Below are 15,938 nucleotides of genomic sequence, written 5' to 3'. Positions count from 1 at the left end.
TTATTGTGCTCAATGCCGATGCAATTTTTGTGTTTCATCAACACTCTGAAGGTAAACAGATTACGGAATGCATCCAGATGTGCTTGGGAAACAACTAGTAGTCTTCCAGGGAACGATCAAAGAGTAGACCGTTTAATTCATTACAACCACGGAGAAAAGTCAGCATGGTGCTTGTTGTGTTTAATGCTGATGAAATTTCTGTGTTTCATCAACACTCTTAATGGTATACAGATTACAGAATGCCTCCATATGTGCTTCGGAAACTACTGCTAGTCTTCCAGTGAACGATCACAGCGTAGACAGTATAAGACATTACTCTCATGGAGAAAAGTCCGCATGGTGTGTATTGTGTTCAATGCCGATTCAATTTCTGTGTTTCATCAACACTCTGAAGGTCCGCAGATTACAGAATGCCTCCAGATGTGCTTCGGAAACTACTACTAGTCTTCCAGTGTACGATCAAAGCGTAGACAGTTTAAGACATTACTCCCACGGAGAAAAGTCCGCATGGTGCTTATTGTGTTCAATGCCGATGCAATTTTTGTGTTTCATCAACACTCTGAAGGTTAACAGATTACAGAATGCATCCAGATGTGCTTGGGAAACTAGTAGTAGTCTTATAGGGAACGGTCAAAGAGTAGACCGTTTAATTCATTACTCCCATGGAGAAAAGTCAGCATGGTGCTTATTGTGTTTAATGCCGATGAAATTTCTGTGTTTCATCAACACTCTTAATGGTATACAGATTACAGAATGCCTCCATATGTGCTTCGGAAACTACTGCTAGTCTTCCAGTGAACGATCACAGCGTAGACAGTTTAAGTAATTACTCTCATGGAGAAAAGTCCGCATGGTGGGTATTGTGTTCAATGCCGATTCAATTTCTGTGTTTCATCAACACTCTGAAGGTCCGCAGATTACAGAATGCATCCAGATGTGCTTCGGAAACTACTACTAGTCTTCCAGGAACGATCAAAGCATAGACAGTTTAAGACATTACTCCCATGGAGAAATGTCCGCATGGTGCTTATTTTGTTCATTGCCGATGCAATTTTTGTGTTTCATCAACACTCTGAGGGTCCACAGATTACAGAATGCCTCCAGATGTGCTTTGGAAACTACTACTAGTCTTCCAGTGTAGGATCAAAGCGTAGGCATTTTAAGACATTACTCCCATGGAGAAAAGTCCTCATGGTGCTTATTGTGTTCAATTCCGATGTAATTTCTTTGTTTCATCAACACTCTGAATGTCCACAAATTACAGAATGCCTCCAGATGTGCTTCGGAAACTACTAATACTCTTCCAGGGAACGATCAATGCGTTGACCGTTTAAGACAATACTCTCATGGAGAAAAGTCCGCATGGTGCTTATTGTGTTCAATGCCGATGCAATTTCTGTGTTCCATCAACACTCTGAAGGTCCACAGATTACAGAATGCATTCAGATGTGTTTCGGAAACTACTACTAGTCTTCCAGGGAACGATCAAAGCGTAGACAGTTTAAGACATTACTCCCATGGAGAAAAGTCCGCATGGTGCTTATAGTGTTCAATGCATACGCCATTTTGGTGTTTCTTCAACACTCTGAAGGTAAACAGACTACAGAATGCATTCAGATGTGCTTTGGAAACTACTACTAGCCTTCCTGGGAACGATCAACGCTAAGACAGTTTAAGATAATACTCAAAAGAAGAAAAGCCCGCATGGTGCTTATTTTGTTCAATGCCGATGCAATTTTTGTGTTTCATCAACACTCTGAAGGTAAACAGATTACGGAATGCATCCAGATGTGCTTGGGAAACAACTAGTAGTCTTCCAGGGAACGATCAAAGAGTAGACCGTTTAATTCATTACAACCACGGAGAAAAGTCAGCATGGTGCTTGTTGTGTTTAATGCTGATGAAATTTCTGTGTTTCATCAACACTCTTAATGGTATACAGATTACAGAATGCCTCCATATGTGCTTCGGGAACTACTGCTAGTCTTCCAGTGAACGATCACAGCGTAGACAGTATAAGACATTACTCTCATGGAGAAAAGTCCGCATGGTGTGTATTGTGTTCAATGCCGATTCAATTTCTGTGTTTCATCAACACTCTGAAGGTCCGCAGATTACTGAATGCCTCCAGATGTGCTTCGGAAACTACTACTAGTCTTCCAGTGTACGATCAAAGCGTAGACAGTTTAAGACATTACTCCCATGGAGAAAAGTCCGCATGGTGCTTATTGTGTTCAATGCCGATGCAATTTTTGTGTTTCATCAACACTCTGAAGGTTAACAGATTACAGAATGCATCCAGATGTACTTGGGAAACTACTAGTAGTCTTATAGGGAACGGTCAAAGAGTAGACCGTTTAATTCATTACTCCCATGGAGAAAAGTCAGCATGGTGCTTATTGTGTTTAATGCCGATGAAATTTCTGTGTTTCATCAACACTCTTAATGGTATACAGATTACAGAATGCCTCCATATGTGCTTCGGAAACTACTGCTTATCTTCCAGTGAACGATCACAGCGTAGACAGTTTAAGTAATTACTCTCATGGAGAAAAGTCCGCATGGTGGGTATTGTGTTCAATGCCGATTCAATTTCTGTGTTTCATCAACACTCTGAAGGTCCGCAGATTACAGAATGCATCCAGATGTGCTTCGGAAACTACTACTAGTCTTCCAGGAACGATCAAAGCATAGACAGTTTAAGACATTACTCCCATGGAGAAATGTCCGCATGGTGCTTATTTTGTTCATTGCCGATGCAATTTTTGTGTTTCATCAACACTCTGAGGGTCCACAGATTACAGAATGCCTGCAGATGTGCTTCGGAAACTACTACTACTCTTCCAGGGAACGATCAAAGCGTAGACAGTCTAAGACATTACTCCCATGGAGAAAAGTCCCCAAGGTGCTTATAGTGTTCAATGCCGATGCAATTTTTGTGTTTCATCAACACTCTGAAGGTCCACAGAGTGCAGAATGCCTCCAGATGTGCTTTGGAAACTACTACTAGTCTTCCAGTGTACGATCAAAGCGTAGGCATTTTAAGACATTACTCCCATGGAGAAAAGTCCTCATGGTGCTTATTGTGTTCAATTCCGATGTAATTTCTTTGTTTCATCAACACTCTGAATGTCCACAAATTACAGAATGCCTCCAGATGTGCTTCGGAAACTACTAATACTCTTCCAGGGAACGATCAATGCGTTGACAGTTTAAGACAATACTCTCATGGAGAAAAGTCCGCATGGTGCTTATTGTGTTCAATGCCGATGCAATTTCTGTGTTCCATCAACACTCTGAAGGTCCACAGATTACAGAATGCATTCAGATGTGTTTCGGAAACTACTACTAGTCTTCCAGGGAACGATCAAAGCGTAGACAGTTTAAGACATTACTCCCATGGAGAAAAGTCCGCATGGTGCTTATAGTGTTCAATGCATACGCCATTTTGGTGTTTCTTCAACACTCTGAAGGTAAACAGACTACAGAATGCATTCAGATGTGCTTTGGAAACTACTACTAGCCTTCCTGGGAACGATCAACGCTTAGACAGTTTAAGACAATACTCAAAAGAAGAAAAGCCCGCGTGGTGCTTATTTTGTTCAATGCCGATGCAATTTTTGTGTTTCATCAACATTCTGAAGGTTCACAGATTGCAGAATGTCTGCAGATGTGCTTCGGAAACTACTACTTGTCTTCCAGGGAACGATCAAAGCGTAGACAGTTTAAGACATTACTCCCATGGAGAAAAGTCCGCATGGTGCTTAATGTGTTCAATGCCGATGCAATTTTAGTGTTTCATCACCACTCTGAAGGTCCACAGAGTGCAGAATGCCTCCAGATGTGCTTCGGAAACTACTGCTAGTCTTCCAGTGTACGATCAAAGAGTAGACAGTTTAAGAAATTACTCCCATGGAGAAAATTCCGCATGGTGTTTATTGTGTTCAATGCCGATGCAATTTTTGTGTTTCATCAACACTCTGAAGGTCCACAGCTTACAGAATGCATCGCGATGTGCTGCGGAAACTACTGATAGTCTTCCAGTGAACGATCACAGCGTAGACAGTTTAAGACATTACTCTCATGGAGATAAGTCCGCATGATGCTTATTGTGTTAAATGCCGATGCAATTTCTGTGTTTCATCAACACTCTGAAGGTCATCAGATTACAGAATGCCTCCAGATGTGCCTCGGAAACTAATACTAGTCCTCCAGTGAACGATCAAAGTGTAGACAGTTTAAGACATTACTCTCATGGAGAAAAGTCCGCATGGTGCTTATTGTGTTCAATGCCGATTCAATTTCTGTGTTTTATCAACACTCTGAAGGTCCACAGATTACAGAATGCCTCCAGATGTGCTTTGGAAACTACTACTAGCCTTCCTGGGAACGATCAACGCTTAGACAGTTTAAGACAATACTCTAAAGAAGAAAAGCCCGCATGGTGCTTATTGTGTTCAATCCCGATGCAATTTTTGTGTTTCATCAACACTCTGAAGGTCCACAGATTACAGAATGCATCCAGATATGCTTCGGAAACTACTACTAGTCTTCCAGGGAACGATCAAAGCGTAGACAGTCTAAGAAATAACTCCCATGGAGAAAAGCCAGCATGGTGCTTATTGTGTTCAATGCCGATGCAATTTTTGTGTTTCATCAACACTCTGAAGGATCACAGATTACAGAATGCATCCAGATGTGCATCGGAAACTACTACTAGTCTTCCAGTGAACGATCAAAGCGTAGCAAGTTTAAGACATTACTCTCATGGAGAAAAGTCCGCGTGGTGCTTATTGTGTTCAATGCCGATTCAATTTCTGTGTTTCATCAACACTCTGAAGGTCCACAGATTACAGAATGCATCCAGATGTGCTTCGGAAACTGCTACTAGTCTTCCAGGGAACGATCAAAGCGTAGACAGTCTAAGACATTACTCAGATGGAGAAAAGCCCGCATGGTGCTTATTGCGTTCAATGCCGATGCAATTTTTGTGTTTCATCAACACTCTGAGGGTAAACAGATTAAAGAATGCATCCAGATGTGCTTGGGAAACTACTACTAGTCTTCCAGGGAACGATCAAAGAGTAGACCGTTTAAGACATTACTCCCATGGAGAAAAGTCAGCATGGTGCTTATTGTGTTTAATGCCGATGAAATTTCTGTGTGTCTTCAACACTCTGAAGGTATACAGATTACAGAATGCCTCCATATGTGCTTCGGTAACTACTGCTAGTCTTCCAGTGTACGATCAAAGCGTAGACAGTTTAAGACATTACTCCCATGGAGAAAAGTCCGCATGGTGCTTATTGTGTTCAATGCCGATGCAATTTTTGTGTTTCATTAACACTCTGAAGGTCCACAGATTACAGAATGCCTCTAGATGTCCTTCGGAAACTACTACTAGTCTTCCAGTGAACGATAAAAGCGTAGACAGTTTAACACATTACTCTCATGGAGAAAAATCCGCATGGTGATTATTGTGTTCAATGCCGATTCAATTTCTGCGTTTCATCAACACTCTGAAGGTCCACAGATTACAGAATGCCTCCAGATGTGCTTCGGAAACTACCACTAGTCTCCAGTGAACGATCAAAGCGTAGACAGTTAAGGACATTACTCCCATGGAGAAAAGTCCGCATGGCGCTTATTGTGTTCAATGCCGATGCAATTTTTCTGTTTCATCAACACTCTGGAGTTCCACAGATTACAGAATGCCTCCAGATGTGCTTCGGAAACTACTACTAGTCTTCCAGTGTACGATCAAAGCGTAGACAGTTTAAGACATTACTCCCATGGAGAAAAGTCCGCATGGTGCTTATTGTGTTCAATGCTGATACAATTTCTGTGTTTCATCAACACTCTGAAGGTCCACAGATTACAGAATGCATCCAGACGTGCTTCGGAAACTACTTCTAGACTTGCAGGGAACGATCAAATCGTAGATAATTTAAGACATTACTCTCATGAAGAAAAGTCGGCATGGTGCTTATTGTGTCCAATGCCGACGCAATTTTTGTGTTTCATCAACACGCTGAAGGTAAACAGATTACAGAATGCATCCAGATGTGCTTCGGAAACTACTACTAGTCTTCCAGGAACGATCAAAGCTTAGACAGTCTAAGACATTACTCCCATGGAGAAATGTCCGCATGGTGCTTATTTTGTTCAATGCCGAAGCAATTTTTGTGTTTCATCAACACTCTGAAGGTCCACAGATTACAGAATGCCTGCAGATGTGCTTCGGAAACTACTACTACTCTTCCAGTGAACGATCAAAGCGTAGACAGCCTAAGACATTACTCCCATGGAGAAAAGTCCTAATGGTGCTTATTGTGTTCAATAAAGATGCAATTTTTTTGTTTCATCAACACTCTGAACATCCACAGATTACAGAATTCCTCCAGTTGTGCTTCGGAAACTACTAATAGTCTTCCAGGGAACGATCAATGCGTTGACAGTTCAAGACAATTCTCTCATGGAGAAAAGTCCGCATGGTGCTTATTGTGTTCAATGCCGATGCAATTTTTGTGTTTCATCAACACTCTGAATGTCCACAGATTACAGAATGCATCCAGATGTGCTTCGGAAACTACTACTAGTCATCCAGATTACGATCAAAGCGTAGGGAGTTTAAGACATTACTCCCATGGAGAAAAGTCCTCATGGTGCTTATTGTGTTCAATGCCGATACAAATTTTGTCTTTCATCAACACTCTGAACGTTCACAGATTACAGAATGCCTCCTGATGTGCTTCGGAAACTCCTACTCGTCTTCCAGTGTACGATCAAAGCGTAGACAGTTTAAGACATTACTCCCATGGAGAAAAGTCCCCATGGCGCATATTGTGTTCAATGCCGAGGCAATTTTTTTGTTTCAATACACTCTGAAGGTAAACAGACTACAGAATGCATCCAGATGTGCTTCGGAAACTACTACTAGTCTTCCAGGGAACGGTCAAAGCTTAGACAGTTAAAGACATTACTCCCAAGGAGAAAAGTCCGCATGGTGGTTATTTTGTTCAATGCCGATGCAATTTTTGCGTTTCATCAAGACTCTTATGGTCCACAGATTACAGAATGCCTGCAGATGTGCTTCGGAAACTACTACTAGTCTTCCAGGGAACGATCAAAGCGTAGACAGTTTAAGACATTACTCCCATCGAGAAAAGTCCGCATGGTGTTTATTGTGTTCAATGCCGATGTAATTTTTGTGTTTCATCAATACTCTGAAGGTTCACAGAGTGCAGAATGCCTCCAGATGTGCTTCGGAAACTACTACTAGTCTTCCAGTGTACGATGAAAGCATAGACAGTTTAAGACATTACTCCCATGGATAAAAGTCCGCATGGTGCTTATTGTGATCAATGCCGATTCAATTTCTGTTTTTCATCAACACTCTGAAGGTTCGCAGAATACAGTATGAATCCAGATGTGCTTCGGAAACTACTACTAGTCTTCAATTGAACGATCAAAGCGTAGACAGTTTAAGACATTACTCTCATGAAGAAAAGTCAGCATGGTGCTTATTGTGTTCAATGCCGATGCAATTTCTGTGTTTCATCAACACTCTGAAGGTCCACAGAGTGCAGAATCCTCCAGATGTGCTTCGGAAACTACTACTAGTCTTCCAGTGTACGATCAAAGCGTAGACAGTTTAAGACATTACTCCCATGGAGAAAAGTCCGCATGGTGCTTATTGTGTTCAATGCCGATGCAATTTTTGTGTTTCATCAACACTCTGAACGTCCACAGATTACAGAATGCCTCCAGCTGTGCTTCGGAAACCACTACTAGTCTTCCAGAGAACGATCAAAGCGTAGACAGTTTAAGACATTACTCCCCTGGAGAACAGTCAGCATGGTTCTTATCGTGTTCAATGCCGATGCAATTTTTGTGTTTCATCAACACTCTGAAGGTCCACAGATTTCAGAATGCCTCCAGATGTGCTTCGGAAACTACTACTAGTCTTCCAGGGAACGATCAAAGTGTAGACAGTTTAAGACATTACTTCCATGGAGAAAAGTCCGGTTGGAGCTTATTGTGTACAATGCCGATGCAATTTTTGTGTTTCATCAACACTCTGAACGTCCACAGATTACAGAATGCCTCCAGATGTGCTTCGGAAACTACTACTAGTCTTCCAGTGAACGATCAAAGCGTAGACAGTTTAAGACATTACTCTCATGGAGAAAAGTATGCATGGTGCTTATTGTGTTCAATGCCGATGCAATTTTTGTGTTTCATCAACACTCTGAAGGTTCACAGATTGCAGAATGCATCCAGATCTGCTTCGGAAACTACTGCTAGTCTTCCAGTGAACGATCAAAGCGTAGACAGTTTAAGACATTACTCTCGTGGAGAAAAGTCTGCATGGTGCTTATTGTGTCCAATACCGATGCAATTTTGGTGTTTCATCAACTCTCTGAAGGTCCACAGATTACAGAGTGCCTCCAGATTTGCTTCGGAAACTACTACTAGTCTTCCAGAGAAGGATCAAAGCGTAGACAGTTTAAGAAATTACTCCCATGGAGAAAAGTCAGCATGGTGCTTATCATGTTCAATGCCTACGCAACTTTTGTGTTTCATCAACACTCTGAAGGTCCCCAGATTTCAGAATGCCTCCAGATGTGCTTCGGAAACTACTACTAGTCTTCCAGGTTACGATCAAAGCGTAGACAGTTTGAGACATAACTCCCAAGGAAAAAAATCCGCATGGTGCTTTTTGTGTTCAATGCCGATGCAATATTTTTGTTTCATCAACACTCAGAAAGTCCACAGATTACTGAATGCATACAGTTGTGCTTCGGAAACTACTACTAGTCTTCCAGGGAACGATCAAAGTGTAGACTGTTCAAGACATTACTTCCATGGAGAAAAGTCCGCTTGGAGCTTATTGTGTTCAATGCCGATGAAATTTTTGTGTTTCATCAACACTCTGAACGTCCACAGATTACAGAAAGCCTCCAGATATGCTTCGGAAACTACTACTAGTCTTCCATTGTACGATCAAAGCGTAGACAGTTTGAGACATAACTCCCAAGGAAAAAAATTCCGCATCGTGCTTATTGTGTTCAATGCCGATGCAATTTTTGTGTTTCATCAACACTCAGAAGGTCCACAGATAACAGAATGCATCCAGATATGCTTCGGAAACTACTGCTAGTCTTCCAGGGAACGATCACAGCGTAGAGAGTTTAAGACATTACACCCATGGAGAAAAGTCCGCATGGTGCTTATTGTGGTCAATGCCGATTCAATTTCTGTGTTTCATCAACACTCTGAAGGTCCACAGATTACAGAATGCATCCAGATGTGCTTCGGAAACTACTACGAGTCTTCCAGGGAACGATCTAAGCGTAGACAGTTTAAGACATTACTCCCATGGAGAAAAGTCCACAAGGTGCTTATTGTGTTCAATTCCGATGCAATTTTTGTGTTTCATCAACTCTCTGAACGTCCACATTTTACAGAATGCATCCACATATGCTTCGGAAACTACTACTAGTCTTCCAGGGAACGATAAAGCGTACACAGTTTAAGACATAACTCCCATGGAGAAAAGCCAGCATGGTGCTTATTGTGTCCAATGCCGATGGAATTTTTGTGTTTCATCAACACTCTGAAGGATCACAGATTACAGAATGCATCCAGATGTGCTTCGGAAACTACTACTAGTCTTCCAGGGAATGATCAAAGCGTAGACAGTTTAAGACATTACTCTCATGGAGAAAAGTCCGCATGGAGCTTATTCTGTTCAATGCCGATGCAATTTCTGTGACTCATCAACACTCTGAAGGTCCACAGATTACAGAATGCATCCAGATGTGCTTGGGAAACTACTACTAGTCTTCCAGGGAACGATCAAAGAGTAGACCGTTTAAGACATTACTCCCATGGAGAAAAGTCAGCATGGTGCTTATTGTGTTTAATGCCGATGAAATTTCTGTGTGTCATCAACACTCTGAAGGTATACAGATTACAGAATGCCTCCATATGTGCTTCGGTAACTACTGCTAGTCTTCCAGTGTACGATCAAAGCGTAGACAATATAAGACATTACTCCCATGGAGAAAAGTCCGCATTGTGATTATTGTGTTCAATGCCGATTCAATTTCTGCGTTTCATCAACACTCTGAAGGTCCACAGATTACAGAATGCCACCAGATGTGCTTCGGAAACTACCACTAGTCTCCAGTGAACGATCAAAGCGTAGACAGTTTAAGACATTACTCCCATGGAGAAAAGCCCGCTTGGTGCTTATTGTGTTCAATGCCGATGCAATTTTTCTGTTTCATCAACACTCTGGAGTTCCACAGATTACAGAATGCCTCCAGATGTGCTTCGGAAACTACTACTAGTCTTCCAGTGTACGATCAAAGCGTAGACAGTTTAAGACATTACTCCCATGGAGAAAATTCCGCATGGTGCTTATTGTGTTCAATGCTGATGCAATTCCTGTGTTTCATCAACACTCTGAAGGTCCACAGATTACAGAATGCATCCAGACGTGCTTCGGAAACTACTACTAGTCTTGCAGGGAACAATCAAACCGTAGACAATTTAAGACATTACTCTCATGGAGAAAAGTCCGCATGGTGCTTATTGTGTTTAATGCCGACGCAATTTTTGTGTTTCATCAACACGCTAAAGGTAAACAGATTACAGAATGCATCCAGATGTGCTTCGGAAACTACTACTAGTCTTCCAGGGAACGATCAAAGCTTAGACAGTTTAAGACATTACTCCCATGGAGAAAAGTCAGCATGGTGCTTATTGTGTTTAATGCCGATGAAATTTCTGTGTGTCATCATCACTCTGAAGGTATACAGATTACAGAATGCCTCCATATGTGCTTCGGTAACTACTGCTAGTCTTCCCGTGTACGATCAAAGCGTAGACAGTTTAAGACATTACTCCCATGGAGAAAAGTCCGCATTGTGCTTATTGTGTTCAATGCCGATGCAATTTTTGTGTTTCATCAACACTCTGAAGGTCCACAGATTACAGAATGCCTCCAGATGTGCTTCGGAAACTACTACTAGTCTTCCAGAGTACCATCAAAGCGTAGACAGTTTAAGACATAACTCCCAAGGAGACAAGTCCGCATGGTGCATATTGTGTTCAATGCCGTGGCAATTTTTTTGTTTCAATACACTCTGAAGGTAAACAGACTACAGAATGCATCCAGATGTGCTTCGGAAACTACTACTAGTCTTCCAGGGAACGATCAAACCTTAGACAGTTAAAGACATTACTATCAAGGAGAAAAGTAGCCATGGTGGTTATTTTGTTCAATGAAGATGCAATTTTTGCGTTTCATCAAGACTCTTAAGGTCCACAGATTACAGAATGCCTGCAGATGTGCTTCGGAAACTACTACTAGTCTTCCAGGGAACGATCAATCTTAGACAGTAAAAGACATTACTCCCAAGGAGAAAAGTCCGCATGGTGGTTATTTTGTTCAATGCCGATGCAATTTGTGCGTTTAATCAAGACTCTTAAGGTCCACAGATTACAGAATGCCTGCAGATGTGCTTCGGAAACTACTGCTAGTCTTCCAGTGAACGATCACAGCGTAGACAGTTTAAGACATTACTCTCATGGAGAAAAGTCCGCATGGTGCTTATTGTGTTCAATGCCGATTCAATTTCTGTGTTTCATCAACACTCTGAAGGTCCACAGATTACAGAATGCATCCAGATGTGCTTCGGAAACTACTACGAGTCTTCCAGGGAACGATAAAATTGTAGACAGTTTAAGACATTACTCCCATGGAGAAAAGTCCACATGGTGCTTATTGTGTTCAATTCCGATGCAATTTTTGTGTTTCATCAACACTCTGAAGGTAAACAGATTTATAATGCACCCAGATGTGCTTCGGAAACTACTACTAGTCTTCCAGGGAACGATCAAAGCGTACACAGTGTAAGACATTACTCCCATGGAGAAAAGTCCGCATGGTGTTTATTGTGTTCTATGCCGAAGCAATTTTTGTGTTTCATCAACACTCTGAAGGTCCACAGATTACAGAATGCATCCAGATATGCTTCGGAAACTACTACAAGTCTTCCAGGGAACTATCAAAGCGTAGACAGTTTAAGACATTACTCCCATGGAGAAAAGTCCACAAGGTGCTTATTGTGTTCAATTCCGATGCAATTTTTGTGTTTCATCAACTCTCTGAACGTCCACAGAATACAGAATGCATCCACATATGCTTCGGAAACTGCTACTAGTCTTCCAGGGAACGATCAAAGCGTAGACAGTTTAAGACATAACTCCCATGGAGAAAAGCCAGCATGGTGCTTATTGTGTTCAATGCCGATGGAATTTTTGTGTTTCATCAACACTCTGAAGGATCACAGATTACAGAATGCATCCAGATGTACTTCGGAAACGACTACTAACTTCCAGGGAATGATCAAACCGTAGACAGTTTAAGACATTACTCTCATGGAGTAAAGTCCACATGGTGCTTATTGTGTTCAATTCCGATTCAATTTCTGTGATTCATCAACACTCTGAAGGTCCACAGATTACAGAATGCATCCAGATGTGCTTGGGAAACTACTACTAGTCTTCCAGGGAACGATCAAAGAGTAGACCGTTTAAGACATTACTCCCATGGAGAAAAGTCAGCATGGTGCTTATTGTGTTTAATGCCGAAGAAATTTCTGTGTGTCATCAACACTCTGAAGGTATACAGATTACAGAATGCCTCCATATGTGCTTCGGTAACTGCTGCTAGTCTTCCAGTGTACGATCAAAGCGTAGACATTTTAAGACATTACTCCCATGGAGAAAAGTCCGCATGGTGCTTATTGTGTTCAATGCCGATGCAATTTTTGTGTTTCATCAACACTCTGAAGGTCCACAGATTACAGAATGCTTCCAGATGTGCTTGGGAAACTACTACTAGTCTTCCAGTGAACGATCAAAGCGTAGACAGTTTAACACATTACTCTCATGGAGAAAAGTCCGCATGGTGATTATTGTGTTCAATGCCGATTCAATTTCTGCGTTTCATCAACACTCTGAAGGTCCACAGATTACAGAATGCCACCAGATGTGCTTCGGAAACTACCACTAGTCTCCAGTGAACGATCAAAGCGTAGACAGTTTAAGACATTACTCCCATGGAGAAAAGTCCGCATGGTGCTTATTGTGTTCAATGATGATGCAATTTTTCTGTTTCATCAACACTCTGGAGTTCCACAGATTACAGAATGCCTCCAGATGTGCTTCGGAAACTACTACTAGTCTTCCAGTGTACGATCAAAGCGTAGACAGTTTAAGACATTACTCCCATGGAGAAAAGTCCGCATGGTGCTTATTGTGTTCAATGCCGACGCAATTTTTGTGTTTCATCAACACACTGAAGGTAAACAGATTACAGAATGCATCCAGATGTGCTTCGGAAACTACTACTAGTCTTCCAGAGTACCATCAAAGCGTAGACAGTTTAAGACATTACACCCATGGAGAAAAGTCCTCATGGCGTTTATTGTGTTCAATGCCGATGTAATTTTTGTGTTTCATCAACACTCTGAAGGTTCACAGAGTGCAGAATGCATCCAGATGTGCTTCGGAAACTACTACGAGTCTTCCAGGGAACGATAAAATTGTAGACAGTTTAAGACATTACTCCCATGGAGAAAAGTCCGCATGGTGTTTATTGTGTTCTATGCCGATGCAATTATTGTGTTTCATCAACACTCTGAAGGTCCACAGATTACAGAATGCATCCAGATATGCTTCGGAAACTACTACAAGTCTTCCAGGGAATGATCAAAGCGTAGACAGTTTAAGACATTACTCTCATGGAGAAAAGTCCGCTTGGTGCTTATTGTGTTCAATGCCGAAGCAATTTCTGTGTATCATCAACACTCTGAAGGTCCACAGAATACAGAATGCATCCAGATGTGCTTCGGAAACTGCTACTAGTCTTCCAGGGAACGATCAAAGCGTAGACAGTCTAAGACATTACTCCCATGGAGAAAAGTGTGTTTTTTTGTTTCATCAACATTCTGAAGGTAAACAGATTACAGAATGCATCCAGATGTGCTTGGGAAACTACTACTAGTCTTCCAGGGAACAATCAAACAGTAGACCGTTTAAGACATTACTCCCATGGAGAAAAGTCAGCATGGTGCTTATTGTGTTTAATGCCGATGAAATTTCTGTGTGTCATCAACACTCTGAAGGTATACAGATTACAGAATGCCTCCATATGTGCTCCGGTAACTACTGCTAGTCTTCCAGGGTACGATCAAAGCGTAGACAGTTTAAGACATTACTCCCATGGAGAAAAGTCCGCATGGTGCTTATTGTGTTCAATGCCGATGCAATTTTTGTGTTTCATCAACACTCTGAACGTCCACAGATTACAGAATGCCTCCAGATGTGCTTCGTAAACTACTACTAGTCTTCCAGTGAACGATCAAATCGTAGACAGTTTAACACATGACTCTCATGGAGAAAAGTCCGCATGGTGATTATTGTGTTCAATGCCAATTCAATTTCTGCGTTTCATTAACACTGAAGGTACACAGATTACAGAATGCCTCCAGATGTGCTTCGGAAACTACCACTAGTCTCCAGTGAACGATCAAAACTTAGACAGTTTAAGACATTACTCCCATGGAGAAAAGTCCGCATGGTGCTTATTGTGTTCAATGCCGATGCAATTTTTCTGTTTCATCAACACTCTGGAGTTCCACAGATTACAGAATGCCTCCAGATGTGCTTCGGAAACTACTACTAGTCTTCCAGTGTGCGATCAAAGCGTAGACAGTTTAAGACATTACTCCCATGGAGAAAATTCCGCATGGTGCTTATTATGTTCAATGCTGATGCAATTTCTGTGTTTCATCAACACTCTGAAGGTCCACAGATTACAGAATGCATCCAGACGTGCTTCGGAAACTACTACTAGTCTTGCAGGGAACGTTCAAATCGTAGACAATTTAAGACATTACTCTCATGGAGATAAGTCCGCATGGTGCTTATTGTGTTCAATGCCGATGCAATTTTTGTGTTTCATCAACACGCTGAAGGTAAACAGATTACAGAATGCATCCAGATGTGCTTCGGAAACTACTACTAGTCTTCCAGGAACGATCAAAGCTTAGACAGTTTATGACATTACTCACATGGAGAAATGTCCGCATGGTGCTTATTTTGTTCAATGCCGATGCAATTTTTGTGTTTCATCAACACTCTGAAGGTCCACAGATTACAGAATGCCTGCAGATGTGCTTCGGAAACTATTACTACTCTTCCAGGGAACGATCAAAGCGTAAACAGCCTAAGACATTACTCCCATGGAGAGAAGTCCTAATGGTGCTTATTGTGTTCGATGAAGATGCAATTTTTTTGTTTCATCAAAACTCTGAACGTCCACAGATTACAGAATTCCTCCAGATGTGCTTCGGAAACTACTACTAGTCTTCCAGTGTACGATCAAAGCGTAGGGAGTTTAAGCCATTACTCCCATGGAGAAAAGTCTCATGGTGCTTATTGTGTTCAATGCCGATGCAATTTTTGTGTTTCATCAACACTCTGAAGGTTCACGGAGTGAAGAATGCCTCCAGATGTGCTTCAGAAACTACTACTAGTCTTCCAGTGTACGATCAAAGCGTAGACAGTTTAAGACATTACTCCCATGGAGAAAAGTCCGCATGGTGCTTATTGTGTTCAATGCCGATGTAATTTTTGTGTTTCATCAACACTCTGAACGTCCACAGATTACAGAATGCCTCCAGATGTGCTTCGGAAACTACTACTAGTCTTCCAGAGAACGATCAAAGCGTAGACAGTTAAAGACATTACTCCCAAGGAGAAAAGTCCGCATGGTGGTTATTTTGTTCAATGCCGATGCAATTTTTGCGTTTCATCAACACTCTGAAGGTTCACAGAGTGCAGAATGCCTCCAGATG

This window comes from Schistocerca gregaria, chromosome 9 (genome assembly GCF_023897955.1).
Source record: "Schistocerca gregaria isolate iqSchGreg1 chromosome 9, iqSchGreg1.2, whole genome shotgun sequence".
In the NCBI taxonomy this organism is placed as follows: Eukaryota; Metazoa; Arthropoda; class Insecta; order Orthoptera; family Acrididae; genus Schistocerca; species Schistocerca gregaria.
The sequence above is the reverse complement of the archived record's forward strand: the minus strand, read 5'-3'. Positions refer to the sequence as shown.